This window comes from Cyrtonyx montezumae, unplaced genomic scaffold (assembly GCF_038088225.1).
Source record: "Cyrtonyx montezumae isolate F1298 unplaced genomic scaffold, pur_monq_1.0 scaffold_13, whole genome shotgun sequence".
NCBI classification, from domain to species: Eukaryota; Metazoa; Chordata; class Aves; order Galliformes; family Odontophoridae; genus Cyrtonyx; species Cyrtonyx montezumae.
The window spans coordinates 34482422-34509685 of record NW_027071859.1 but is presented as its reverse complement, the minus strand read 5'-3'; the positions used below and the strand labels follow the sequence as shown (position 1 = coordinate 34509685).

Here is a 27264-nt window from a genome sequence, read left to right as displayed (position 1 = left end):
CAAATTCGATGGAGAGGAATTACAGTATTTTGCAGATATTCTTAGTTTCAAGTCTGACCATGTACTACCGTTAGGGAAATAAAATGTAATGTCATCTCCAGCTAGTAAATCATTTTCTTTCCCCTTTTTATCATTGTGTTACGTCATTTCTTCTGCAAGACAATTTTAGATTTCTTCTGTTTCCTTGCTTTAAAATCTATCATTGTATTACTCTCTGTATTCTTTGTTCAGATGGGTCCTCCTCCATTTTCTCTAAAGTACAGCAAGAACCTGGGCATCATATCAGCTCCATAGACCATGTGTATGCTGTTAAATTTTTCAAACACTGCCCCCATAATCTATAAATTATTGTTCCATTTAACAGAGCTCTGCTTTCAGTCCTGGTCTGTGTTTTCAGCCTGGTGCTCCTGCCCAAGCCCTTTCTTTGTTTTCACATTGATACTGTAACCTAATCCTCTTTCTTTTTAGGTCTCACACCGGTTTCGCCTTTTGGTTTCTTTTTTGTAATGATGTTGCTGTTCCAGGGCAGATTACTTGGCAGTGACCCACAGTGTGGCTGTCTAGTGTCATCTTTATCCTGGTAGAAGGAACTGCCCTGTTTGTGTCACCTTTGCTTTAGCAAATGCCACTAGAGGCATTTGATCTTCACTTGTTTAGAAGATGCAAAAATAACTAATCATAGAAATGCCCTATTTTGAGGAGGTGTAGCCTGAGGAAGGAGCACATGTGGGAGTGTTTGCTGGTAGTATCAGAAAGGGAACCGCTCCATTGGGAATCACTCCATTACCTGAGTACCAGTGTCAAAAGCTGGGAAATCAGCTTCATTGCACTGTGATTCTTCTCGCATCTGTCTCTTCCCATAAGATACTTCACTTCAGAAGAGTGCAGGGAGAGGTGAAAAGAGATTTTATTTGGGGGAGAAGTCCCATAGGGGAAGAAGGGAACCCTTTGTAGCATTTAATGCCAAGAAAATGCAATAAAGTCAGTGCTTCCACTGAGAGTTGGCAGCGTTTTCTTTCTGTAACAAGACCTGGTTTTGGTTTCTTTGTAGTACAGCCTGATTCAGACTGTAACGAGTTCACTGGAGAGAGTGAAATCTGTTTTTGACAGATATTTCCCATGATCTGGCAAACAAATACTCCTGCAAGCTGACAGACAGCTTGTTTACATGTTAAAACAAAAACAAAAAACAAAAACAACAACACTGAAGAGAACACAGAGACAAAGCAACATTCGGATCAGTCATTCTGATCAAGGCAGTGTCAATTATTAGGCTATAAAGGGAAATGATGACTCAACTTAGGCACAACACTGCGGCGGTCTCCGATTTTCGGTTTCAGAACAGATTCTTTTCAGGAATTATTTTCATTCATACCTGATGTTTAAACATGTTTCTGGATCATGTTCTGATCATCGTCCAGGAGACCAGCATCAGCGTGTGCTGGGTCTGTGCAGAAAGAAGGACAGACACCTCTTTGTTCAATAGTGGACGTTGTGCACTTGATGGGAGAGGGCTTCCATGACCGACCGCATCCTAGCAGGACTGCACCTGCACGTAGCCGGGATGTCAGTCACCACATTACGTTCATTGATCCATATGCATCCATAAAATTGAAAAGATCTTTGATAAAGAAAGAAAATATTTTGATCCCATGCTTAGTAATTCCAGCAAGTGCACTTGTAAAAACGGGTGACTCAGAAATTGAAATGCAAAGCATTTCTCTGAACGGTGGCCGGAAATTGGCTCTGAAAACTGAAACAAAGCCCAGACCGCAGCTTTATCTATTTACTTATTAATTTTAGATATGTGAAAATCCCTTTGTCTTTGGGAGACATTCTGATTCTTCTTGTAATGCTTGCCAGTGAAATCCTTAGGCTATATGATCAACCCTGTCAGGACTGCCTGACATGTCTAATTTTTGGTTTAAAACAATGAGTTCCCCGTGAATGGTTTCATTGCCTGTAGTGCTGTCTGATTCTGTCACAGCGTTCAGTAGAAGTTGGTGGAAGTATTAGGCAGGACAGGATGTTGGAATATTTGAGGTCATGTAATGCTAAGGAATAAATCCACATTAGTGAAGTCAAATGAGTGGCTCAGCTGCTGATTACCCAATGTATAAATTACATATACAGCATACAAGGGTATCACTCTCCTCCAGCATGAATAAATCCATGTTTCCATCAGTTAGATGTTGCCCTGCCTCTTGCAGTGCTGATTGTGTCTCAGTGCTGGATGCTGACTCCGTTAGCGCAGAGAGCTCCTTGAACTGGCAGCTTTTTGGTGTTAGTGGAGGTTGCTGCAAAAATGTTGGAAATCGGTGCATTGGGTTACGTATATCCTAACAGCACAAGGGTGCAAGGAAGGGAGAGCTGTGCTTATACCACAGGGAGGATGGAGCCCATGTCTGTGTTCTTGACCTCATTCTGTGCCCAGAATATTTCTGCATTCTTTTCTGTCAGCATCTGAGCACCTTGTCCTTGAGAGTGAGTCTGGATGCTCTGGACTCACCATACAGCCTTAGACAACATAGGAGCTGTTTCCCTGGCTGCTGTTACGCATTCTGAGACCCACAAATGAAAATCATGGCAGAGGAAAACAAAGTGATATATGTGCTTAAGGGACATCCAATTCCCATGGCAGGGCTAGTGAAGTAGTACTCATTTCAAAGAGAAGACAGCCTGGGTGATTTTTCTTAATTACTGTTTACCTAAATGAAAAAATAATGCATATTCATGGCTTTAACTAAAGTAACCGATGCTGAATTGTTTACCTCTCCAGAGGATAATTATTAGGGTGGGGTGGGGGGTGTAGCAATTAATAATAAAATATCTAGACAAGATTACAGAATGTTCTGATTAGAATAGTGAACATTATGCTAAATGAAAGTAAATACATGGAGCTGCCTTGAATTAAAGGAAAAAACAGCACTATGCTATCCAAAGAAACACACTGAGCAGCAGCAGTTCAATTGAAGGAGCTGTTGTCTTAGAGCTATTTTATACCACAAGGAGGTTGTTTCAGCATAAAGTTAGCTTCCTTGGTATTCTGTCCCTCAGTTCTCATCCAGAACAAAAGCACACAAATACTGGCATTCACACAGATTTGTGCAGCAGCTGTAATACCCATCAGCAGTGCTTTGAGTCTGTTGTGCGTTGATCCTTAAACCCAGTGACAGAGTGTTTCATCTGTTTATATCCGTAGTAAACAAAACCTTCACTTGTGCTGTGAGCCTTCCTTCCACCTCCTTCACGCAGTTCTTTGAATGAAATTCTTTGCTCATCTGAGAGTTTTAAATTTGGACCCATCTTTTCATGTCTTTTGGCTATGGTTCCTTTTCTAGCTCAAAGAGTGCTAGTGATGTGTGTAAGGATTTCTGCGGCAGCTGCATACCATTAGGCTGTACGATTTAAAAAATTGTCATTTAATGCAGTAAATACAGGCCAATCTGCTGGTTTAACTCATAGTAGCAAGAGAACCAAACCATGGACTGGAGAGTGCTTGCTCGACTCTGCACAGATGAAGCATGCAGGGATGGTAGAGCTGGTCTACCCCATAGTCTTATCAGTCTCCAGCTCCTTTGGACCAGCAAAGGAGTGTGATCGAGCTGTGCGGTGTAACTGCACGGTGCTAGTTTAGGAAGAAAATGGGTATAGAAGATGAGCAGGAAGGAGGTTACGATGTGGGAGAGCTGGGGCTCTCCCTGCTCAGCTAAGTCTCTCACAGCCAGTCTTAGAAGAACAAGGTGCTGTCCTTTCCACATCCTTCTTTAACATGGGCCCCAGAGGGAGGACTTTGGGGGATGAGGGCTCTCCAGCCTCCTCTAGACAAAGTCGCTCCATTTTGAGGCAGCACCAGGAATGCCTAGTGTGCTCTCTGGCAAGTAGTTGCTGGCACTTCTGCCCCTGGCTACCCTCTCATCTAGAAACCGAAAAGAGGCTTTTCTTCAACTGGAAGTGCGGTCTGACTGAGATGCGGCAGAGCTCTCCCTCACGTCTGTTAGTGGAAGTGCCTGGCTGCACTCCGAAGCAAAACAGTATGTCGAGGAACAAGAGCTGGTGGAAGGGCACGATGGGCCGCATCATCCCCACCAGAGGTGGCAGGAAGGCCCTGGTGATTCCAGTCCTTCTGAGATCTCTGCAGATCCTTCAGGCTCATGAATTTCCTTGTGCTCGTTTTCTTTTTCTGACATGGTGGCTTTTTCACTGACCAGCCTACCTGCTCTGCAGTGTCTGTGAGCAGTGCCCTCACCAGAGGACAAGGATGTTTAGGCTGGGACAAGACCCTTCGTCTGCATCCTGTTCCACGTGGCGGAGGGGCCAGTGTCATAAGCATAGTTCATCTTCTTAGCTGAAGAAAACCTTTATGGTTTCCCTACAGAAAGATTTCTGTGGACATAAACACCCATCTCCACTGAGCGTTATTTTTTTAATATTTCTGGGAGTTTAGGCCATGCATCTGCTGGCAAAGCCGGCAGCAGCCATACCTGAGGAGGTGTCGTGTCGCAGAGCTGTGCATGCTGTGTGCATGGCACAGTAAGCCTGATAGCAGCTCACAATTAATTATCTGCACGTAAAAATTCCCCTACTCACTGTTTTGCCGTTAGAGACTTACTGGCAAGATTTATGACTCTGGTGAGCATCAAGTACCATTTCCTTTTTCTCGGCATTACTGTGCGTGGCCTTGCTGGTTTTTCTTCTTAAACAGACCTGAGTTCACATGAGAGGGAATGCATTTTTGAACCCCTTTCCCACCATGATTCTGCCTTTCTTTCTGTTTGTAATGGCAAGCGAAAATAACCCACAAAGCATTTTAACTCCTTTTGACTTCTCCCTGCTTGGCACGGAGATGTAGAAGCATCCTCCAAGCAGGCCCTTGCTGCCAGGCACCACTTTGGGCTGCTCTCCATCTCAGGGCTGTGTGAGATGCACAAGGTACACTGTGTATGATGTGCTTTCTTTGCTTCTTTTTTGCTCAAGCAAGCAACTGGAGAGGAAAGAATGGTATTTGGCCTCTACTTTGTGGTGCTGGTTATCTGAAAGGGAGGTGGAATCTTGGAGAAATCAAGTTCAATAAACTGAGCTGACCTTTGTCTTTTAGTAGCACCTGTCTGCTCAGGTGAAGTTGTCACTGATGGAGCCAGATAACTAGGCATCCTCTACCATACAGTTTGGTGTGCAGTTGCTTTGTTCAGCTATTTGTATGCACTGAAATATAATTCTTGCACCCTGTGCTAGAGCAGAAGGAACCATATATGCATCTCAGAGAAAGACTGTCTATTTCTCCTTACCTAACATTAAGTATGTCTGTCTTCATTTCACACTCTAATGACTATTAGACAGCCGACTGAACTTCCTGAGCTGACAAATGCTCCTCTGACTTCACTCTGGTCAGAAGTCACCTGAAAATCACTTTGTTTGAAGTTGTGAGGCAGAGTATTTTTTCCTGAGTACAAAGAAAAAAGGGAGCAATGTTGAGCTGCTGACATATTTTCCAGTCACAGTCAGACATAGTTATTTTTGTATTAGAGCTTGGAGGAAAACCGGTGGAAATGCCAGATAAACTTTCCCAAAAAAACACATTTGTGTTAGTACTTAAATATTGTTCATCTTTCACGACATTCATTTATCTGTTTCCCACATGCTGAACCTTATGGAGAGTTTCTGTGATTAGCTGTGACCTGTTCTTTCATTCTGCACATTAAATGTTTTCTCATTTTGCTGTTTTAAAAAGAAATTAGCAGGAGAAGTCTGACTGAGATAATTGTTCAGAGCACTGAGTGGGAGCATCCTTTCGACAGGACAGGCATAAATTCTTGTGGTTCACATGCATTGGGGCATAAATCCAGTGAACTGCGTCATTTAGTGCCACAATGGGAAACATCCTTACCCGAGAGACTGAGCACTAGCAAATCCAGGATCATTTTCAGAGGCTGCAGGCTATGTGACAGCAATTTCATCCTTATTGTTGATATTTTGTCCACCTCGTGTGTTTGTTAACCAAGATCTTTAAGGAGAAATATATCAAAAGCCTGGATTTTAATCATATTTAATGCAAATCTGACTTTTATTATATGTTGGTTTAATCTATTTTGGATTTTTAGTACTTTGTTGTGTGAAGCATAAGTAATCAGCTTGTGTCATTTGATAATGTGTTGCTGTTTGGGAGCTGTCTCAATGAATCTATTAACTTCCTTTTACATCTAACCATCCTTTCATGGGTCGTACAATCAAGGTGAAATGTTCTTTCAGTGGTGGCTTTATTTTAAGTAAAGTATGTTCCAGTGTTGAAGTCAGTCAGATTTTACATAAAATGTCTTAAAAGTTCGTGCGGTACCTTCCTCAAACTGCAGTCTCCCACCCACCTCTCCCAGCACAACCTGCCTGATGTGTCAGAGTTAACAGCAACCAGAGAACAGGATGAAGTAGAAAATTCCCCACACACACATCCTCGGGCCCTTTGAGGGTTTTCCATTAAAGCCTCATTGGCACTGTTAAGCGTAGCCGGGGAAAATCCAGTTTGCAGACTGGAAGACTCCTCTGCCTGCACAGAGTGGCAAAAAACAGCCTTCACCTTCATCCAGTCAGCTCTACATCTCCTGATGAGTTCAGTTGTGGTTTCTAGCCAGCCTGTTTGCTCCTGTGGCTCTGCTGTTATCTAAACCCAGCCAACCCAGGTGTAGGGACCAGAGATGGTCCTCATGGTTGCTCCCTGCTAGACGTGAGCAATGGACAGGTGTTCTGTTTCTCTTTGGTAGAACCATGTGAGTTACCAGGAATAAATTCAATGCACTGATAAGTGAAGCAGGCTTTGTATGTTTTCTGATGTAGGTACAAAGATGATCGTGGGTTTAATTTATGGATTTCAGGAGAGATCCCATTCTAGATGTCAGGAGGACTGAAAGTGCCTTCTCAGCCTCAGGCAAACCTTCCAGCGGTTGCAGAATACAAATGTTACACTGAAGCTGTTTCAACCAGAAAGAAGCATTCTTCAGCTTCACTTGAAAACACACAAAATGTAAAGAAAGTGTGTTTGCTAATCTCTCATTGCATGTAACAGTCAGGGATCCTTGGTGTTACTGGAACTGGTTTCTGCATGCTTTTGTGTGACAAACATTGTGCTCCATCAAGTGCGACAAAACTTTAAAAAACACAGATTCTGTTTACACATTTCTGCTCTCTCTTCCTGTTCTCTGGTGTGCAGTCTTCATTAAATACTGTTTTCTCCTGACTGTGACAAGCTCATCTTGTCACATGTGCTCATTACACTTAGCCCTCATTTTGTGCCTGTGTTGTGAAGGTTGGCGTGCAAGCCAGCCCAGCTGACTGTTGCTCACCTCCCTCACTGTCTGCCCAAATTCTCTGGTTTTCTGATGTGCGACTGCACTATTTTTAGGGTTAGAAAAATCTTTCCTGCTACCCAGCACAATACCCAGGTATATTCATCTCACTCTTCTCAAATCACCTTTCTTGGTTTGTTCATTGCAAACTGAAGAACTTATCAGTTTTCCTCCTCTTAAGCATCAAAGCTCTTGCTGTTTCACACTAACAACAACCTCTCTTTGAAACATACCCACTGCATAACAAAAGTCCAAGCAGAAAGGCTTTTTTCTTGCAGTAAAGATGTCTGTAGGCTCATGTTTGCTTCCGCCAGTGGTAGAGTCTGGTGCATCTTTCTTTACAATGGCATTCTAAAGAAAGGGGTTAAAAAAGGTAACACATTTCAAAAATGTGCCATAGGTTGTTACAATATGTAAGTTAAAAAAAAAACAAGAAAGCTTAGAATGTCTGGTTTGAAGTGTTATTTTATTAACCTTCTTTCACATCTGTGAAGGCAGATGCTTCCTTTTAAAACAAAGATAAGGTTTCTGTGCATTCACCCTGCTGCAGGAGCTGGGTCTTAGGGTTGGCACTGGCAAATGATCCTGTGGCCTGTCATGATCCAGTAGCATCTGGCCCACACACGCAGGTCTGTGTCAAGAGCAAAGCTTGGAGAGGAGAGTGCATCTTCATCCTGCACAGGATCCAGCTCGTCCTGGGCTACAGGCCTGGTCAGCCAGCATTTTAAATGCTGAATCTTTTCTTTGTTAGATGCGCTTTTGGCTCATCGTTTCATATGAGCTCAATTTTCATGTATTCTTTTTATGCTTTTAGTAATTGGCATGTTTTGGAAAGGAAATTCTTTTAGAAAATGGAAAGCATGAAGCAGCCTTCATGTTTAACATAGGTGGGAGTTAGGTTTCATTCTACCCTAAACTGACCCCTCAGCCGAGAGATTCCTGCTTTCATGTTTTAGATCATGTGTAAAACCTGATGCTGTCTGGATCATCTTGTGCAGGGCAAGTATATCTAGGGAACATGGGGAGAGATATGCAGTGAGACGTTTGCAGAAGGGAATGAAATGTTTGGGATGTAGCCTCATGCTTTCTTACAGCAGTGAACATCAATCACACCTTCTCAGAAAAGTGTGGCACTGAGTCTTCCTTTCCTCTCTCTCTTATTTTTTTGTTTTCCTATTCTCCCCCTTCTGTTTACTCTCCCTTTTTTCTGATATGCCATGGCAAGTGCAATTTTAGCTCAGAAAACCGACTTGTCCTTGGAAATGCAGACACTTTCCTGGTTTTATTCCTTTGGCCATTGACTAAACAGCAGTTATTTTTGTTGTACCAATGATTTACGACTGAACAGATTTGCAGTTTATATTTTTAGTTTTATAGGCAATTTAGATAATGTATATTTGTGACCATCAATATTTTGTCCTCTTACAGTCTGTCAATGAATGTTATGCCCAGTTGGAGAAAATGACATAAACTGAAGAGATGCAAGCGTTGCTTTCTTAGAGTAGCCTCATGACTCTTTTCAAGTACCCATATAGGTAATGCTGAAACGTAGCAGAATTTTGATCATCTGGTGATAAATCGCCTAGACGGGTGCCATCCGGAAGGAATAACCTACTTTTCTTAAGTGATCCAGTTCTCTACCCGGCCGGGAATAGAGTGCTTGTCACGTCAACATTCAGAAAGTACTGGACTTTTAAAATCAAGATCTACACACTTATTTAAAAAAAAGAATCTGCTTTCAGTGCGCAGTTTGTGCTATTATTTGGTTTGTTTCTGGAATCAGTAAATATTAAAAAAAACAAAAACAAAAACATAGAAGTTGTTACTGGAAAGTTAAACTTGCAAATTGCAGAAAAATAGCAATAGTTTAATAAAAAATCTAAATGTAATTTTTTATTTATCTTCTCACCTCCTTCCCCTTTTCTTTTTCATCTTGCATGAGCTGGTGTAATTCTGCAGATACAGTCCTTACAATGATCCTGTTGAGGTACATATATGCCACTGCTTGTTAGGCTGCTGTCCCCTTCTGTTCAAAGGCAAATCCTCTATCTTTTCACTCCCAATCATGACCTTCCATCAAATAAATACTATTTAAGCATTCCTATACTTTTTTCCAGGTGCTTACACCTTCTCTTCCAGCTCAGCTCTGGTCTCTGCTGTCCTTTCCATGCACAAGAGACACCGCTCTGAGGTCTGAGCCCTCAAGTGTTTGGGGCAGCACAGTGAATTGCCGATAGAGATGTGAACTTTTATACCCTCTCCAGTTTTTGTTTTGTCACTGACTTGCGGTAGCTTTCCTGGAGTATGTCTGGAGGAACATGGCACACATTGCATTAACCAAAGAATACCAGACAGCACTGTGGTTGGTTTTTCCTCTCTGAAGCTACTCGGAAGAAAGTAGAAACCAAAGGACAGAGTCAATGTTAATGACAGAAATTCCTTGATAAAATCAAAGCTTTGACAAAAACAAATATTAGTTAATCTGAAGATTAGATCATCTTGCTTGTTTTGTTGAAACGCCATTCTGGTGTGTTGTGCAGAGCTACCATACTATGTGTGCACAAGTTTGAGCATAGCTCCAGTGTGATCTGATAGAATAATTGCAGAGGTATCTATTTTATAACTCTTCTTACGGGTCTAATTTGTCAGTGTGCTACACTAATGCAAGAAAAACAGTCTCTTTATAAAGTCACTACTGTTTAAAGGTAAGAAGTATGTAATGGACACAGTGTAATTGTCATGTTTGACATAAAAACCTTCTGTGTTAAAAATGAAGTCCCTGTATTGTTCTTAGAATTAGAAGGATAAAATAGAGGGGTTTTGTGAAGATTTAATGCTTTAATTTTTTAATGGCTGCCTTTATTTTGTTTTAGGTTGATATCAACTGAGTTGCCAGCGCACTGCCCTGCAAAGCTTTGGAGGGCCACTTCTTAATGGATTGCTGTAGCCTCTTAATTTCTCCATTGATCCTGTTCCCTGCATCGTGAGAACAGTTTAGCCAGCACAGAACCTAGAAAAGTTACATGTAAGTCATGACTCAAATTCCTTTCTATTTAAAGAGGAAAAAAAGATTTTGGGAGGCAAGGTGAAAGCAGTAAACTTCATACTTCAGAATATGATACTGTGAGAGCTGTAATTCAACAGTAAACTTAAGGTGGTGAATAAACTGTTGTTGAAGTAGTTACTTGCTTTTTTAACTTAAATGGTGATTGTCATTTTGGAGCCTTTTCTAAGTATTCTGCTGCCATAGTAAAACTTAGCACGAAGAATTTAAAATAGCTTCTCTTCACCCCATCTCCCTAATATGTTTTCTTCAGAGCTTTGTATTTTTGTATCCATGTACCTTGATGTGCTTGGCTGAAGCCACACATACTCAATGTGATTTTGGAAGCCATCAGCATGACTGTAGGCAACATTGTGTTTTTCCCATCATGAAACCCATATCCTCCTCCTTTGCCATGTTTTCCTGAATGGTTCCCTTGGAGAAGCCCTGGGGCTGTGCTGCTACTCCTTTCTGACTGCTGCCCTAAAGGGCTCTGTAAGCATCAGCAGTAGCACTGTCAAATCCATCTCCTTCCCGTGAGCTTCCCATGTGGGGCACAGAGCTGGCTGCTCCAGCAAAAGTGGGATGATAGGCATCAAGAATGCTGCCATCACGGGGTGTTTGTCCTGGCCAGTAGTATGGCACAGGAGACTGCAACTTTGTTAGTAATTGTTAGTGAAATCCCATTGCCTCTTGAGCATCATTCAGGAAGGGCAGAACACGGACATTGCATGTTTGCACGTTCTTATGAACACACATAGAGAAGGTGTCTATTTGATGTGGGAATAACTATGCTTGGCTGTAACGGCTGTAGTAGAGTGGGGAAAGCTGTGCACAGATTTATTAGGGACAAAAGAGGCTGAAGACTCCCTCCTACCACCATGTTCTGGGTGGTAACACCTTATGTGTGTTAAATACATAGCTGTTTCTTGCCAGGTTGAGGAGTGGCTGTAGTGCTTTGTGCACATTTCACTCCACTGTGTCTAAATCCTTCTCTGAGGCTTCATGAAGCATCATTATGGGAAGGGGTCACAATTCTGGAGGGGAGAAAATGGATTGACACTTTTTAAACTGTCCACAGTCATAGCCTTACTGGAAGGGATCTGCAGGTGGAAGAAGTCTTTGGAGTACTACAGGGATGGCATGGATGTGTTGGTCTATGCAGTCTAGAAGATGGGACACCCCTCAGCCGCCAAGCTTGGAAAAAAGCTTGAGCACAGTTTTATTCTGTAGATATACATATATATAGTATATTTATGTGTTTTTATGATATGAACATAATATAAATATACATAATACATAATAATATATAAAATAAAAGATATTTATTTATTTATTTATTTGTAAATAAATAAAATCTCACTGGGGTTGGGATGTTTTTTTCTTCTGGATTGTTCTATGCAGCACCAAAGGCCACCTGATAGTGTCGTACTCTCTAGCAGCTGTGCCTCAAGAGTACAAAAGAGAAAACATGGAGGGCAGGAGAAATCTTGCATAAAATTATAATCCATCGTCCACCTTCAGAGCTGGGGCTGCTCAGGTCATGCCGTGCTGCCTTTCAGTAGCAGTGATGCTTATTGTCTTGATGCATTTGAATCCCACTTAGCTCGTGCTCTGCACCCTCCTGACTGGGCACAGGTGACAGCCAGCAGCTGGTTCGATAGCTCCACCAGAGAGACTGCAGGGGAATGTGGGGAATGAGTGGTCTCTCTGGCATAAGGCGTGGTACTCTCCTCTGTAAGGACATCTGCTGTCCAGTGACCCCAGGGGAGATCTTAAATCTTGTTATGCTGACTGTGGCCTTCGAATGTGTCAGAGCCGTAGCTACTGAGCAGCAAAAAGGCAGGATCAGAAATTTCTTTGAAACAACTGAAAGGTTGGAGAGGATATGCAGATTTACAAATGAAAGTAAAACAGTGAACTATTATTTTTCTCCTCAAATAAGCACTGATGTACTGGTCAGCAAGGCTGGCATCCTGCCCTTGACTTTTCATTGCAATAATAAAAGCATTCTATGCAGCTTAGTAACTAAACCAAGCAGGATAGTAAAGTCAACCATCACACCAGTTCTGGTCAGTCTTTCTTGAATGCTTATTAACACTATTTTTAATCTTATGAATGCATTTGTACTATTGCTTCTGAGAAGATGTTGTATTTTGGAATGACAGAATTTTTATGAAAGTGTACTGTGAGGTACTTTGCTTATGTGACACTAAAAGTGGTACTTGAAACAAAAAATATAGCAAAAGGAGTGAAAGGGTTTTTACTGCTAATGGGAACTCAGTTTTTAAAGAGAAGAGATGCTCTCTGGTATGACAAATCCTGGCAAAAATAATAGTGAAATAGGAGGCATTTGAGAAGGGTAGATGAGTTGAGGGTTGAAATGAGTTGGTAGAAATGACATTTGCTGTCAAGGAGGCCTTAGAAAGTGTTGATTTGATTTTATTTTCCAGAAAAGTGAGTCTTGCCATTTCACTGTGGGCTAGACAATAAATGGTGCTGTTATTAATCAAACCCCTGGTAACAGGCATCATCTGACTGCATGAGAATCATGGATCTCCCTTGAAACATGTTTCTTGTCTCTGTCTTAAGGGAAGGAAACTTGAAAACAGGAGTTGTAACAGCTAGGCAGGCAGAAACAACCCTTTGTTCATTAGCCCTACTTAGCAACATTCCCATGGGATTTTGAAGCCTTATGAACAATTTTGCAGGCTTTGCTCATGATTTCTGAAAAGCCTGTATTTAGGCATCTGGCAAATTCACTATTAGAAACCATTTCAGAGGAACTAACTTTAAAAATTGCATCCTTTTAGTGTACTTGAAGAAGTAGATAGAAACTGCATGGACATAAATGGAGAAAGCCTCTCTCTCATTGCTTGTCTGCAGTCAAAGCAAGCTGGTAGAAGTGCACAGGCAGTTTTGTCCAGCAGTTTCTTGTGCTGTGAATAATCAGAAGTCTCCACTTCCAAGAGTGAAATCGCATGTAAGGACCAAATAAAGCTGAAATACTGGAAGAAGGCTTTAGAAGCTGTCATAGAATATGTGCCTTCTTTATTTATGTATTGATTCTTACTTTGTCCGTGCACTTGAAAGAGGCCAAGCCTCTACAACATGCCAGGGGCTCTGACTCCTGGAAAGCACCGGTGTTGTCCCACAGGTTGTCAGCTGTGCTTGGGGTGGCAGTGAGGGCAAGCCGTCAGGTGCTGCCTTGATTCTGGTGTTCTTCACAAGCCTGCTGTCTGGCTTCTTAATAACAAGTCCTGCTTGTGGCAATTACTTTGTTATAGCAATTCCAATAGGAAGAACTGCATTTTCCCTTGTTAATTAGCCTTGTTGGAAAGAGCTTGACCTAGCTGTAACAACAATCATATTCTTCTTGCTTCTCCCTGGCTGCCATATATTTTTGTAAGCACGTACACCTTCCCTCCCTGCCACCGATTACTCAGTTTTTATAATACTATCAGGATGCTGATAGATTTAATCTCCATAAAAATAATATGTATTGATGCTTTAATTTAAAGCAGAAGGCTTCTCCCTTGTTCTGACAGAGCAGATTGCTGAACACTGTTACAGTGAATGTGCCAAGATAAAAAAAAAAAATATTTCTCCAGGTCCCCTGGGAGGTAATCATGGCAAGGTCAGACCGTGTGGATAATGAGGGAGTGCAGGCGCTGAGGAGAAGCTGTGTTCTTGGCTGAGTGGCTAAGGAGCAGCCAGCAGGCTGCTGGGGCTCTCACCGTGCCTGCAGCAGATGCTGGGGCCCAGCTCCGCAGCTGCCCTGCCAGCACCACTGAGGAGTCACACAGCACATCACAGCAATATCAGCACCATCCTCATATCACCCACTTCGTTCTACTCGCTTTCTTTCCCTCTACAAGTGGCAAAAATAGCGTACCAATCAGTGGCAATCCAAGTGCAATAAATTGTCCTAATTTCTACTACTTACACAGTGCTGAGAATTCAGCAAGGACCTTTAAGAGCTTTGCTCCAAAAAAAAAAAAAAAAAAACCAGAAAAAAAAGCCACCCAAAACTCAAACTCAGAAAACCTGTGCACACGAAATCCACATTTCCTAGGTACGAGTTCTTTGGAATATTTCAATTTAATAACAAATTCTTGAAATTTGTCTTGCAGCTATCCATAGGCAGACATAAACAATGTAAAATTTGAAGATGCAGATTTTGATGTCATCCACCTACCACCAGGGACTGGGGAAAAATGCTGTCTTTTTTAAAAGCTGTACTGAAAGGTCAGATAACATCTAAAGTCAGTCAGCTTTCTGAAGGTGAAGTTGCATCCCTTAGAAAACCTACTCACCAAACGCTCAGCACTCTGAATACCAAATCCAACTCATGTGCTCTCAAGCACCACAGCTGTGGCTGAGGTCACCTGTTTTTGTACTACCTAGCAATCACCACTGAGATTCAATGTGAGGTGTGATTGTTTGAGCCACCAAATCTCACTTTTAAGAGAAAGCCCCCCTTGGTTCCAGTGTTTGTGTTTTTTGTGTGATAGCATGGAGCTGCTTGTTTTGTTTTCAGGCTCACTCTTTTGGAAGTACTCATGTCTGACTTAGAGCATAATGGAGTTGCAGAGGAAAGGTGGTCACTCAGCTCTTGATGTGATGCTGCTGGTGTCCCCACAGCCCAGCACATATGGGCTTTTGTCTTGGCAGGAGCTGCCACATGCCCAGAGGTACACATGTAAGAAAGGACAACTCCTCTTTGTACTGAGCTTTGCCACCTGTGTTTTGAGGAGTTTCACATTGGCACATGTCACTGTTGTGTCAGGGTTCTTTCTGCATCAAACAGTGGCAGTAGTGATGTTACTTAGTGGATTTAATGATTTTTCTGTTATGTTTTCTTACTGGAGATTGGAATCTGCCTGCAGGCTTTCTGAGGGATACTTGCAAAGTCTGAGGGTTGACAAGTGGTCAGGGGCAAGTGCCATTTTTCAGGTAGGGAAGACATTTTTTTGCCTTCTTGATGGTGCTGTTGTAGCACATGGTGGGCTCTGCCTCCCAGCCCTGTGCACTGCAGGCACTATCACTGGTGCCTGGCTTTGGGCATCTCCCACCATGGGGGCCTTCACGGCCTGCCCTGGCAACCCTCCTGAGCTCTGCACTCAAGCTGCCACAAAGCATCTTCATAGATGCATAGAGTGGTTTGTGTGGGAAGGGACCTTATAAAGATCTTCTAGTTCACCCCACCCATTGTAGACAGGGATGGCTTTAACTTGATTAGGTTGCTCAAAGCCCCATCCAATTTGGACTCACACACCCCTGGGGATGGAGCATCCACAGCTTCTCTGGGCAACCTGTTCCAGTGTCTCACCACCCTCATAGTGAAGAATTTCTTCCTAACATGTAATCTAAATCTGCTCTCTTTTACCTTAAAACCATTACTCGTTGTCCCATTGATGCATACTCTTTTTTAGCTTTCCTGTAGGCCACCTTGAAGTACTGGAAGATCATTATAAGGTCTTCCTCAGCCTTTCTTTGCAGAAGTGCTCCAGTCTTCCATTCATCCTCACTGTTTTCCTCTAGACCTGCTCATACAGCCTACTGCTTTGTGCTGGCAGGTCCAGACCTGGATGCAGTGCTCCAGGTGTGGTCTCGTGAGAGCAGAGCAAAGGGGTGCAGTCACCTCTCACCCTGCTCTCCGTGCTTCTTTTCATGCAGCACAGGATATGGTGGTTGGCCTTTTCCACTGGAAGCACGCACTGTTGACTTCTATCCCATCTTTCATCCACCGTATCCCCATGTGCTTTTCTCAGGGATGCACTCAAGCTGTTCATCACCTACAAGTCTTCCTACCATCTCAGAGAACCCTCCTTTGCCTGCTGACTTGGTGTCACCTGCATGATCATGCTGCTGTGGCACGGGCAGTGTTTTTGCTGCCACAGGTGATGCATGTGTGAGCCCAGGGCACTGAGTCACAGCCCTCACCAGCCACGGCACTTCCCCTTGCTGTGGGGACGTGACACCACACCCCTGGTGGGGACGGCAGCACCCTGCCTGCTCCTCACCTTCCTACAGGACAGTCTGCCTGCTGCCACTGAGCATTTTTTAGAATCAAACACTACAAGAGGGTGATCGTGAGCTCAACTTTCTCTCTAACCCAAACCAGTGAAAAGTAAAATCCATCTCACCGCATCAGTTTTGTTTTCACTGCTGTTGAAATCTCTCCTTTCCCTCTGGCAGAGCTCTGCACAGTCATTACGCACCCGGTTTGGGGGTGGTGTGGTTGTTAGCTCAGTGGTGTATGACCCATTTATTTTCATAATACTGAGATACCTGTGCTTCTCTTGCACTCACCACACGTTCCTGTACCCCAAATCGTTGCCAGAGAAGCATTTCCCTGATTTCGGCAGCGCTGCCCAAAGCACCAGCTGCTCAGAGCAGCCAGCTGCGCGCCTGACTGGTCCAGGCTGTGGAAAAATGGTGAGCGCCAGGGTCTAGCCAGCCATTAGTGGGCAAACTAAGGGCAAGCAGAGGTACACGTCTTAAAATATCAGGTTAAATGCAGATTAGTAGCCTACGGGACAGGTTTCCTGCTGTGATTTCCGAAGAGTTCAGAAACGCGAGTGTTGTAGTGGCTGCTTTCGCAGCTGCAGTGCTTTGCATTCTCAGAGACAGCAAGATGATTAATAACAGCGCATTGTTAACTCTCCCCATCTCCAGGCATGGCCTCACCTATACTCTTATTTAACCTGATAAGACAGACCTTTTTTTATTATTTCTTTTCTGCTCTGTTAATTGGGTTGGTTTTCTGCATAGTTTCAGATGATAATTAGGCTCATACTTGTGTTGCTTGCAGAGCTGCTTAAATGAAGGAATCAGGCACAGGAGAAGCATTGTAGTAGATACAGGAGTTGTATGGATAAAATTAAAAAGTAATTTGCAAAGCGACTGGAAGTAAAGTGGATTTAAACATCATGAGATCATCTTTGACAGCGATTTGTTTGAAATTCTACTATGATGGGTGTAAAGGGTTGTTGTTATTTTTTTAGTTGCCAATTTCTGGGTAGAGTATTCAGCATATTTTCTCACAGGTAAGCGAAGCATAATCGCCTTGTACGTTACTAGTTTGGGGCTGGGACTGGGGGGAAGAAGCAGAGTCAGGGACAGGCATCTTCTCCGTTTTGTTGTTTGAACGTTGGTCATCTAATTTAGAGAGGAATTCTACGTGATAACTGGGAGAAAACAGTTAATTACAGGTAGAAAAATCCCACAGGATCCTTGACATAGGAAATATGCAGCATGTGTGAATATCTGTCTTTGATGGTTACCAGGATATAATGACACTCTAGGTACAAATTGGAAAAAAAGAAACAGCAATTAACTACTTTGCATCCCTTGTTCAGATGAGCCATGAGTTCTGGTGGTTTTTTTGGTGTTTTTTTTTTTTTGCGTTTATATACTTTTGCTGTAGGTGCTGGAAGTGTGGGTGGCCAAAAAGAAACAGTGGTTACAATAAGATTTTCCATTTATTGCCCTTTGTGAACTACTTAAAATAAGATTTGAGTGCTTCAGAATTTGTAGAGCAAGCATAATCGTCCTGCTAGCTCTGATGACTGGCTTATATGCAGCTCCATCTGTGTCTGGTGAGTGAGTCCTGTGCTTAAATACTTGTTACAGTGTCTGTTGGAATGTGAGATAAGGGATTATTTGCAGTGTTGTCTAGCTGTGTTAATTCATCAAATTCATGTTTGTTTGTTTTTTTCCAAGGAGTTGTGCTTAGTGCATAAGTAAGAAGTGGTGAGGAAAGAATTTTGGAAGTGGAATTGTTCTGCTATCTGGAAAAAAAACAGCTTTAGAGAGGTCTGAAAGATCTTTGCAATCAGCCCTCCAAAACCTTACTGACATACCTTGATCCAGAACTTGATCTTCTGGCAAAAAGAAAATAAGTAAATAAGGAAATATATGCAAACCCTGCTGAGCATTATGAAACAAATTCTCAGTGTTAACTTTTGGCACATGAAGTCCTTTTGGTTTCATTTTAGGGCGACGGTATTGAAACACGCTGTCTTTGGTGGCTTTTCCAGGTAGCTGCACCGCTTAGGAGTCCGCTAGATGAGCTGAGATATATTGAGCTACTAAATCTGTTATGACCGCATTAATTGATATGTCAGCTTGTGGCCAAGAGAAACATTACAGAGAGATGCTGTCAGCATCTGCAGGGAAATTCATAACTTCATGGTGTAAGGTTGGGTGCTGTCCCTGCATCACGCATTGAGTCGTTGTGGCATTTCCAGAGGATGAGTGTGCCTGAGTACTCATGGACAAGCAGAGAGAGCTGCCATTCAGGAGCTGCGGATCCAAAGGTACAGAGGCTCCAAACTTGTTTTCTGTTGTGTTGTCAGCTTGAGCTTCGCTGCCCTCTTGTTGCTTTGTGACCTTTCCAGGTTTTTCAGGCTTCGCAGGGTAGCAGCAGCTGGGCTAAAGACAATAGGTTTTCGCTCTGAGTAATGCTGCGTTGCGCAGAGGATGTGGTGTGCTGGAGGCACTTAGAGGCACATGCTCTTGTTCCATGGAATATTGATGCTGTCGGTGGTGAGTCTTTCATTATGCAATACAAAATCCCTTTAAATTACCTTAATGCAAACCTCCCCTTCTAGAAGCTGAGTGCTGTGCATCCTCGCTGCGTTACTCCCACTGCCTTACTTTTGCCTCTTTGCTGAAATGCGTGGTTCTGTCCTTAGTTCTGCACGCATCCACTGGACTAGCCCCTGCCTTGATGCAAAGTGCAAAAGGCAAGAGAGCTAAGGCAGTAATCAAGGCTTTAAATATTTCAAGCGAGAATGGGGAAAACTTCAGAAATAATTAAGTTCCTGTAGTGGTGTTTTCTGCAGGGAATTGCGTTACATCTGTTACAATTATCTGCACGTCTCAATCCTGTAGATGACCAGATGCCAACGGGGAGCGTAAACATTTGGTGTTGTATTTTTCTGTGGAATTTTCCCTTTCTGATACAGCTGTAGAGGTGGTTCCCCCCCTCCCCTTTCTGGCTGGGTTCAGACCCCATTGCTTCAGAGATAAAGCCAGGAGAGCACGTGTCATGTGGCACCCGCGCTCTGCTCACCCATCTGTGCTCCCCAGCGGGACGAGGCAGCGGATCCCGTCCGGGCTATCGCCACGTGGGCTATTTTTAGAGCTGGCATTGTGCAGCCATGAGTACGCGTGGTGGGGCTGGTGGTTTTTGTCCTTGTATGGTGATGACATTTTTAAGGTGTTTACCTTTTTCTAAAAGAGGCAAAGGGGTTCTCCTGCTGATCATTTTTAACCACTTGCAGAGCTGCTTGGTGTAATCTGCAGGTTCGTGTTTTCTCTACGTTGTCTGAGGCGGACAGGCATGGATTAGTGCAGGACATGGAAGCAATGCAGTCAATTGAGATTTTCACCTCTAGCAACCTGTTGGCTTGCATAGCATAGCAGAGCGTCTTCTACCTCGGGAAACCCCAAGCTTGTTTTGTTCTCAACTTTCCCACAGCCACCAGCCTGCACTCAGACATTTCCACCACTGCCACAGCCCCTCTGTGTGGCTCTCCTCCCCCCCTAACCCTCAGCTTCACAGCCCCATGCAGCCTGGCAAGTCCCAACGGGTCGGCTGCGAGGCTGCTTTGTGCCCTCCAGGCTCTGCAGGAACGGCTCTGGCTGGTCGCAGGCTTGTTAGCAGTAGTACAAAAGCATTAGCGATGGAGATTTACTCTAATGGTGCATTTTAAGTGCATATCCACTCTGCCAGTCTCACTTTTAATGCACTCGGTTAAGGAATGCTTGGGAGGTTGCTGCTAATGGACGGATCTTCCGGAAAATTGGAATTTTCAAATAAGATTGACGTTTGGAGTGAGAAATACAAATCTAATGAGAGCATTTCAGCAGAGGATTGTAATTAGGAATGAATGGAGTAAATTTGTACACGCAGTCTGTGAAAGGGCACAATGGAAGGTGAAATTGCGCGCTCTGCGCTGAGTGAGGGATGAAAGCCAATGTATCAGTGTCATGGCATGACAGTGTAGAGTATAAATGATACTGTCACTGAGTGCTGCAGAAGGTATCAAGGGAATTCCACTCCAGTAAATTACATTACTTAGACAGACCTGAAGGCATTGTGCCTGAATGATTGGAGGGAAAAAGGGTTGTCAGCACAAAGCAGAAGATATTACAGAACAACTAGCTGCAGGCTTGGAAAGCAGTGTTTTTCTGATGTTTACCATGCAAAGCTCTTCTGTTGCTTTTTAATTGTTTTGGTTGAATTTCAAATATATTGATGAAGCAATAGTATTTTTCTAGCTGTTGTTCAGAGCATATACCTACCAGCCTGCAACAAGCAGTGAGCATGCGCAGCTGCCATTACTGGGCTAGGAATTGGTACTCATCCAGACTAGGAAAAATCTATTTGTGTTTTCCTAGCTCAGACAGTGATTCCTGCTTTTCTTTATTTAGGAAAGGGCTTGCTTTCTGACCTGTGTTTTGGTTGCAGGGTAGGCTTGGGCATATGTGTATGGATGGAGGAAGGCTGTGACCATTCATAGAATCACAGAGTCATTAAGGGTGGAAAACACCACTAAGATCCCCTAGTCCAACCCCAACCCATCACCACCATGCCTACTAGAACATGTCCCTCAGTGCATCTTCTCCATATTTCTTGAACACCTCCAGAGACAGTGACTCCACCATTTCCATGGGCAGCCTGTTCCAATGTCTCACCACTCTTCAGCAATGGCTGGGGCTGTGCAGTTCCAGCTGGACCGGAATGAGCAGCATCAGATCACAGGACACAAGTCTTAGGGTCTCATTTAAAGGCACTTGAACAGCATGGCAAAGAGGATGATGGCAACAGCTAGGAACATAATGTTGTGACAACAACAATGCAGAGACATCATCCATATCAGCATGTGTGCCCATGCGCTGTTAGTCATAGAAGTGTGTTCCTCACTGTTTTGTTCATCACACACCCTTTTGCACATGAGACTCAATGCAAATGCCACTTTGTTTTCCCAGATGTTGGGTGGAATATTTCTTTCTCACTTCTTTTTCTCTGCAGTGACTTTAGGAGGTCAGCAGCCCAGAGCTTGGACTGCTTCTCTGTCTCTGACCTTATGTGCAGACAGTACCTACAAGTTCCTATTCTTTCTTAGTTTTAACACAGAGAAGCCTATGCAGATCCCACTGTCCTCCAAAAGTGCCACTTCATGTTGGGAATATACAATAAAACAGCTTCTACCCAGAGAGGCTACAGACTTTTAACGCAGGCAGATAGGAAAAGGGGGAATGGTTTTAAACTAAAAGAGGGGAGATTTAGATTATGTGTTAGGAGGAAATTCTTCACAAAGAGGGTGATGAGGCACTGAAGCACGTTTCCCAGAGAAGCTGTGGATGTCCCATCCCTGGAGGCATTCAAGGCCATGTTGAATGGGGCTCTGGATGGGGGGTATGGAACTGGATGGGCTTTAAGGTCCCTTCCAACCAAAGCCATTCTATGATTCTGTGATTCCTGTGGCATGTAATAAGCCCTGCCTGCCCTGCAGCTTTTTGTGAAAGTTCAGTAGACTTTGCATTGCTTGAAAACATCCTTTTCCACTTACCATCACTAAATGTGCATACTGTGAATAACAATTAGGGAGTGTACTTCCTAGGAATACTGGACTCGATCTTTGTAGCCTGTATCTAGAAACCATAGCATCAAATGTACTGACAGCATGAAAAAGCAGTAGGGCATCCATGGAAAGGAAGGTGTCCTCTGTGAGATGGGATTCAACAATAAGTGGAGCAATTTATTAGTGGGTCCTGATCATAGCAAAAGTTGAGTGGGAAGAAGCAACATGTAACTTGTGTCCGGTGTGAATGCATCCCATGTTAGAATTGGGCTAGAGTGACATGGGGTGCGCAGCACTATGTCTGTGCAGATAGAAAATTGTATTAATATCTAGGAGATAAAATGTTTGTCCTGCTTCTGTCCTTAGACCGTCATTGTCATGGGATATGACAAGACCTCGATAATTACCCATTGAAAATACTTGCATACCTACAAGCTGTTTCTTATTGTGTTGGTCCATGCTTTTTTATTTTTATTTTTTATCTGCCATTGTTCACTTTTCCATTTTCTTACCTCCAAAAAGCTGTCGTTTTGACATATCCACTGTTTTGCATGTTGGAAAAGCGAATGCTTTTTCTTACATTCTGTACCATTGCTGTGGTTATGATCTAGGCATGCTGTTGAAGCACGACTCTATGTGGTCATCCTTTACTCCCTAGAAAACCCATTTCCTCTCACTGCCTTAGCTGTTTTTACAGTGCTGTTTTCCTCTTCCCACGCTGGTCCTGCAGCATGAACCCCCATGAACAGCATTTGTGAAGTCACTGGGGTCACTCATGTGAGCAATGGATGCAAGACTGGACTTCAAATGCTGCAAAGTACTGTTGTTGCAAGGATGGGCTGGAAGAATGACCAAGCACTATGCCTTAGGGAGAACTGAGAGCCTATCCAGTGTTGCCTTAACAGAGAGAAATATTGAGCATGTTCAGACAAATTTGTATCCTCTGGCAAATTTATTTTGCTCTGTAAATGGCTCCCTGCTGTCCCAGAAGGCTATCGCTATCTCTTTCTATCTTGTACAATGCATTTCTAAATAATCAATCCTTGTGCAAGAAAGTTATGGTTCAGTAACCCCAGCTTGCTAACAATTCAGTAGTTTAATCTTAATACTCATTGCTAACACTTTTGATAACACAGGACTATAAAGGTTGACATAGCTACTCTATAAACTCTGATTTGCTTGCCAAAAAGTCAAGCCATTACTGTTAATTCCCCTCTTATCATTAGTGTTATTAAACTGACGATTGATGTGTAAAAACTGCCATTTGCATGAACTTCCCAAAACTGCGCTAAAAGAGACTTTTGTTCTGACTTGGTAAAGAGGGGAAGAAAAAAAAAAAGCAAAATAACACTAGTTCTAACAGAAGAGATGTTCACATAAAGACATGTTCTGAACAATAAGGCCGTTTATCCATGTATGACATAAATACATAGGAATTTAAATAATGAGAGATCTTGTGAAATGCAGCAAAATGCATGCCACTGGCATTGTGAAGTTTCCCTTCTATAAAGCCCTATTCTTAGGGAAAAGCAGCTTTACTTTTGCTTTGAAAATCCATTATCATAAGCCACTTTTTTTTAAACACTTGTCTTAGTGCAATATTAAAGCAATTTTACACCCTAAGAGCAGCTCTTTCATAAGGTAAAGTGCAGTCTCGTGTGTGTGTGTGTAATTGCGATTTATTATACTTTTCACAATCATAATTTCCCCAAAATTAAGAAAACCACTCACTTTTTTAGGCTTTCCCTTTCCTAATTATTTTTTGTTCTCCTTGTTTTTCTTCCCCCAAAGATTCTTCTTTAAAAATCCCTTTTTTTAGAAGAGAAAAAAAAAAAGGCACAGAACACTTTCTGGATTCATTGTGAAATACTGTTTGAAGGAAACATTTAAAGAGTTTAGGTTAAAAAGTTTCTGCCTTTTTCAGTGCATGAGTGACATTACTATTTTGGGAGGCAGTGCCATCTGCTTGTTAAAACAAAAAGCGGGGAAGATATTCCGAGTTCTAGCAGAGATTTTGGGGTTGTTTCTACATGAAAATCCTGACTGATCTTTACTTGTGCTTGCCCCTTCAGTAAACAGGGGAGGGCATGGCACCTGCCTCTGCAGTCCTCAGGGGTTCCAGAGGTCAGGTGTCTGGGTCATCCTGGACAAGGTTGTTCCCCAAAGGCACGGTTCAGGGAGTTGTATCATAGAATCACAGAATATCCTGAGTTGGTAGGGACCCACAAGGATCATCGAGTCTAACTCCCAGCTCCACGCAGCACCACCTAAAAATCAAACCCTACGTCTGAGAGTGTTGTCCAAACACTGCTTGAGCTCTGGCAGCTTGGGGCTGTGCCCACTGCCCTAGGGAGCCTGTCCCATGCCCAATGCTCTCTGGTGAACAATCTTTTCCATGCTGTTCCCTTGGGTCCTGTCCTGTCACCAGAGAGCAGAGCTCAGCTCTGCCCCTCTGCTCCACTTGTGAGGAGCTCTAGGCCACTGTGAGGCCTCAGCTTAGGTTAATCTGCTCTGGACTGAACAGAGCAAGGGACCTCAGCCACTCCTTGTACACCTTCCCCTCCAGACACTTCACCGTCTTTGTTACCCTCCTTTGGGCACTATGATAGTTTTATGTCCTTTATGTGCTATGTATGATGGACAGAATTCCTCCCCTGGGACATTAACAGTCATAAGAGCTACAAAGAGGAGAAAAAGAGAGCATCTCTGTGCCCTACACCTGCTACTGGTGGCTGCTACCTGTAGATGAGGAAGTGTTTATTATTGACAGAGACTTGGTTGTTGTTTGTGGAGTTTTGTTGGGGGACAGAGTTTTTTGTTTGCTTTTCAATGGGGGAGGGAAAGATTTCATGTTTTTGTTGTTGTTGTTGTTTTGGAGAAAGATCAGTACGAGCTGTACCAAAGGTTTTTTGGAGAAAGATCAGTACCAGCTAGTTCAAGTGAAAGGAATACAGGAGAACAGTAAGAGCAGATCTAGGTAGGAAAGGCAGGGCTTGAAGGAAATGTAGGTGGGTTGAATGAAGGGAAATATCAGGCTAGTGAAGGAATAGGAGCAAGGTGCAGTCTCTGTGTAGAAGGTACTGTGAGCCCATGGAAGTAGTGCCAGAACATGGAAATGTGAAAAGAGGTTCCTGTAGTCCACTGTAGATGATGAAGAAATTTCTCTGAGATAACAGTGATTTAGTCTCTGTTATAGTGCTGAAGTATTTGCAAATGCATATGTATCATCATTACATTATCTTCATGACTGTAGAAATGTTTGACCCAATCTCTGTTGACAGAAAAGATTGTCTACTGATAATTGCTTTGCTTAAGTGTCTGATAATATGCCAGGAATGAGTGCATTCTATGTTAGGTCATCTTTAATTATGCATGTACCACCTGTCAGCTTTAAATCTGGTGAAGATTAGTTTTCTCATTGGATTTAGAGTAGGGAAAATAAGAGATCTTTCAACAACAGGATCAGGCTATTGCAAACACTGTTCCTAGGGGAGGAGTTTCAAAAGCATTCTCCTTATCTTCCCTAGTCATGAACAACGCTACTGGCACATACTGAAATATTTGAAATATTGCCTAATCTAGCTGCAGCAGCAATGGTTTTCAGAGGAATAGGATTTCAGACCATCTGTTGCGTTTCCTACTTTTCCTTTCTGCCATCTCAAAGGGAGGGGAGGACACATGGAAAGTGTCTGCTTTCCAGTGTTGAGGAAATCTACCCCAAAGCCCTTGTAATCAAGCCCTTGTATTCATTGACCACCAGTTAAAGCACACAATAGAAGTAGCCAGAGCAATGAACACACGCCTATCTTAAAGGAAATTAACAACTCAAAATACTGAAAAATGATGAGAACGGGTGTTTTGTGAAAAAACTCAACAGGATGATACGGTAAAGGTCTCTGAGGATATAAAATTAACAGGGTTGCCATTACCAGGCCTACTTATGATTTTTAAAATTCCCTTGGAGAGGAAATTCGTCTTTGTACAGGAACAGGGGACTAATTCTTAGAGAATAGTTGAAAAAAAAAATCAGTTCATTAGAGTATATGAGCTGTTTACTTGGTACAGAACTAGATTTTAGGAGTCTCCTGGGTTCTACGGTCACATTTGTCCAGGGCCCAGTACAGGGCTGAAACACTCCATTTGTACTTGAAAACAGGAATGTTCTTTGTTCCAAGCTGCCAACCTTCTCAAATGCTCTTGGAAAAACTGAACATCACTTTCAGTCGACTGTTTGTCCTGCTGTTTTTTGCCACTATGTTTAAGTGGGCTTTCATGCTGGAAGGCTGGGCTTCCCAGTGTGTGCTGCTGTCAATGGCCTGTATGCAGCATTCACAGTTAAATCTGCACTTTCTCCTCTCTGGGATTTTGATTTTCCACCTCCTCTGATCACTGCCTTAGAATCCTGGAAATACTTCCTCAATTACACTGAGTAACTGATGCTGATTGTTTTTTCCAGGTAGTACCTTCAGCCATTGGTATTTCTGAAAATCTGTTATTTGGAACAGTAGGTCAAATTTGTGAAACAACAAGAGCGAGCAAATACAGACAGATGGCTTTGGATGTTTGAGCACGTTTCTTTTCATCTCACATTTGGTTTTTGCTGATTCTTCATTGTTGCAGGAGCATTTGAGGCTGTAATTTGATGTTGGTTATGTACTAGCTGCTCCTTTGCAGCAAATGTTGGCCAGTACCCCTTGTATATTCCACCTCCAACTCTGCCTCCCTCTCCATAGGCTGGCAGTGTTTGCCCCCAAGGGCATCAGAAGGTTTTTTTGAGACGAGTGGGAAACTAAGGATTTGCTTTTTTATGGCTAAGAAATTTGTCTGTGTTTTTCCTGACCTTTCTTCCTCATGACTACATTGGATTATTCCATCCATCATTATAAGGTTGCCAGACTCACCTTTGTTATTCGTGTGGTAAATTATGGCAATCTCCTGTACCATGGGGCTTTGCTCAATTCTTAGACAGAAGCTGGTTGATTCCTACTTGTCTGGTTTTCTCTCTGGACCAGTTACATCACCTGGGCATGGCTGAACTTTACTGAACTCAGGTGGAAAATTGTGGGGGCGTTCCACGACTTTGGCTCTCTCATGATTCATTCATCTGTTCTTTCCACCATCCTATTGGGTTTTCCAGTCTGACAGTTGTCTCTGGAGGACATTTCCTTCCTACAGACTCCGTTGTTAAATATGAAGGCATATGCATCTTTTGGCTTGTAAAATGTGGTTAATGTAACCCCTATGTCCGGCTTGTCCTGGAGTCTCTTTCTTGCCCTGTATTTTA

The 27264-nt window shown here is 42.9% G+C and overlaps 1 protein-coding gene across 2 annotated transcripts in view; it reads left to right on the top strand.

Moving 5' to 3' along the window:
- BACH2 (BTB domain and CNC homolog 2) overlaps window positions 1–27264 on the top strand; it is a 149124-nt gene that overhangs the window by 51073 nt on the left and 70787 nt on the right. For both annotated transcript variants that reach the window (XM_065730992.1, XM_065730993.1), the window contains one exon: window positions 10211–10362. The gene's annotated coding sequence lies outside the window, so the exon portion shown is untranslated. The remainder of the gene's footprint in view (window positions 1–10210; window positions 10363–27264) is intronic.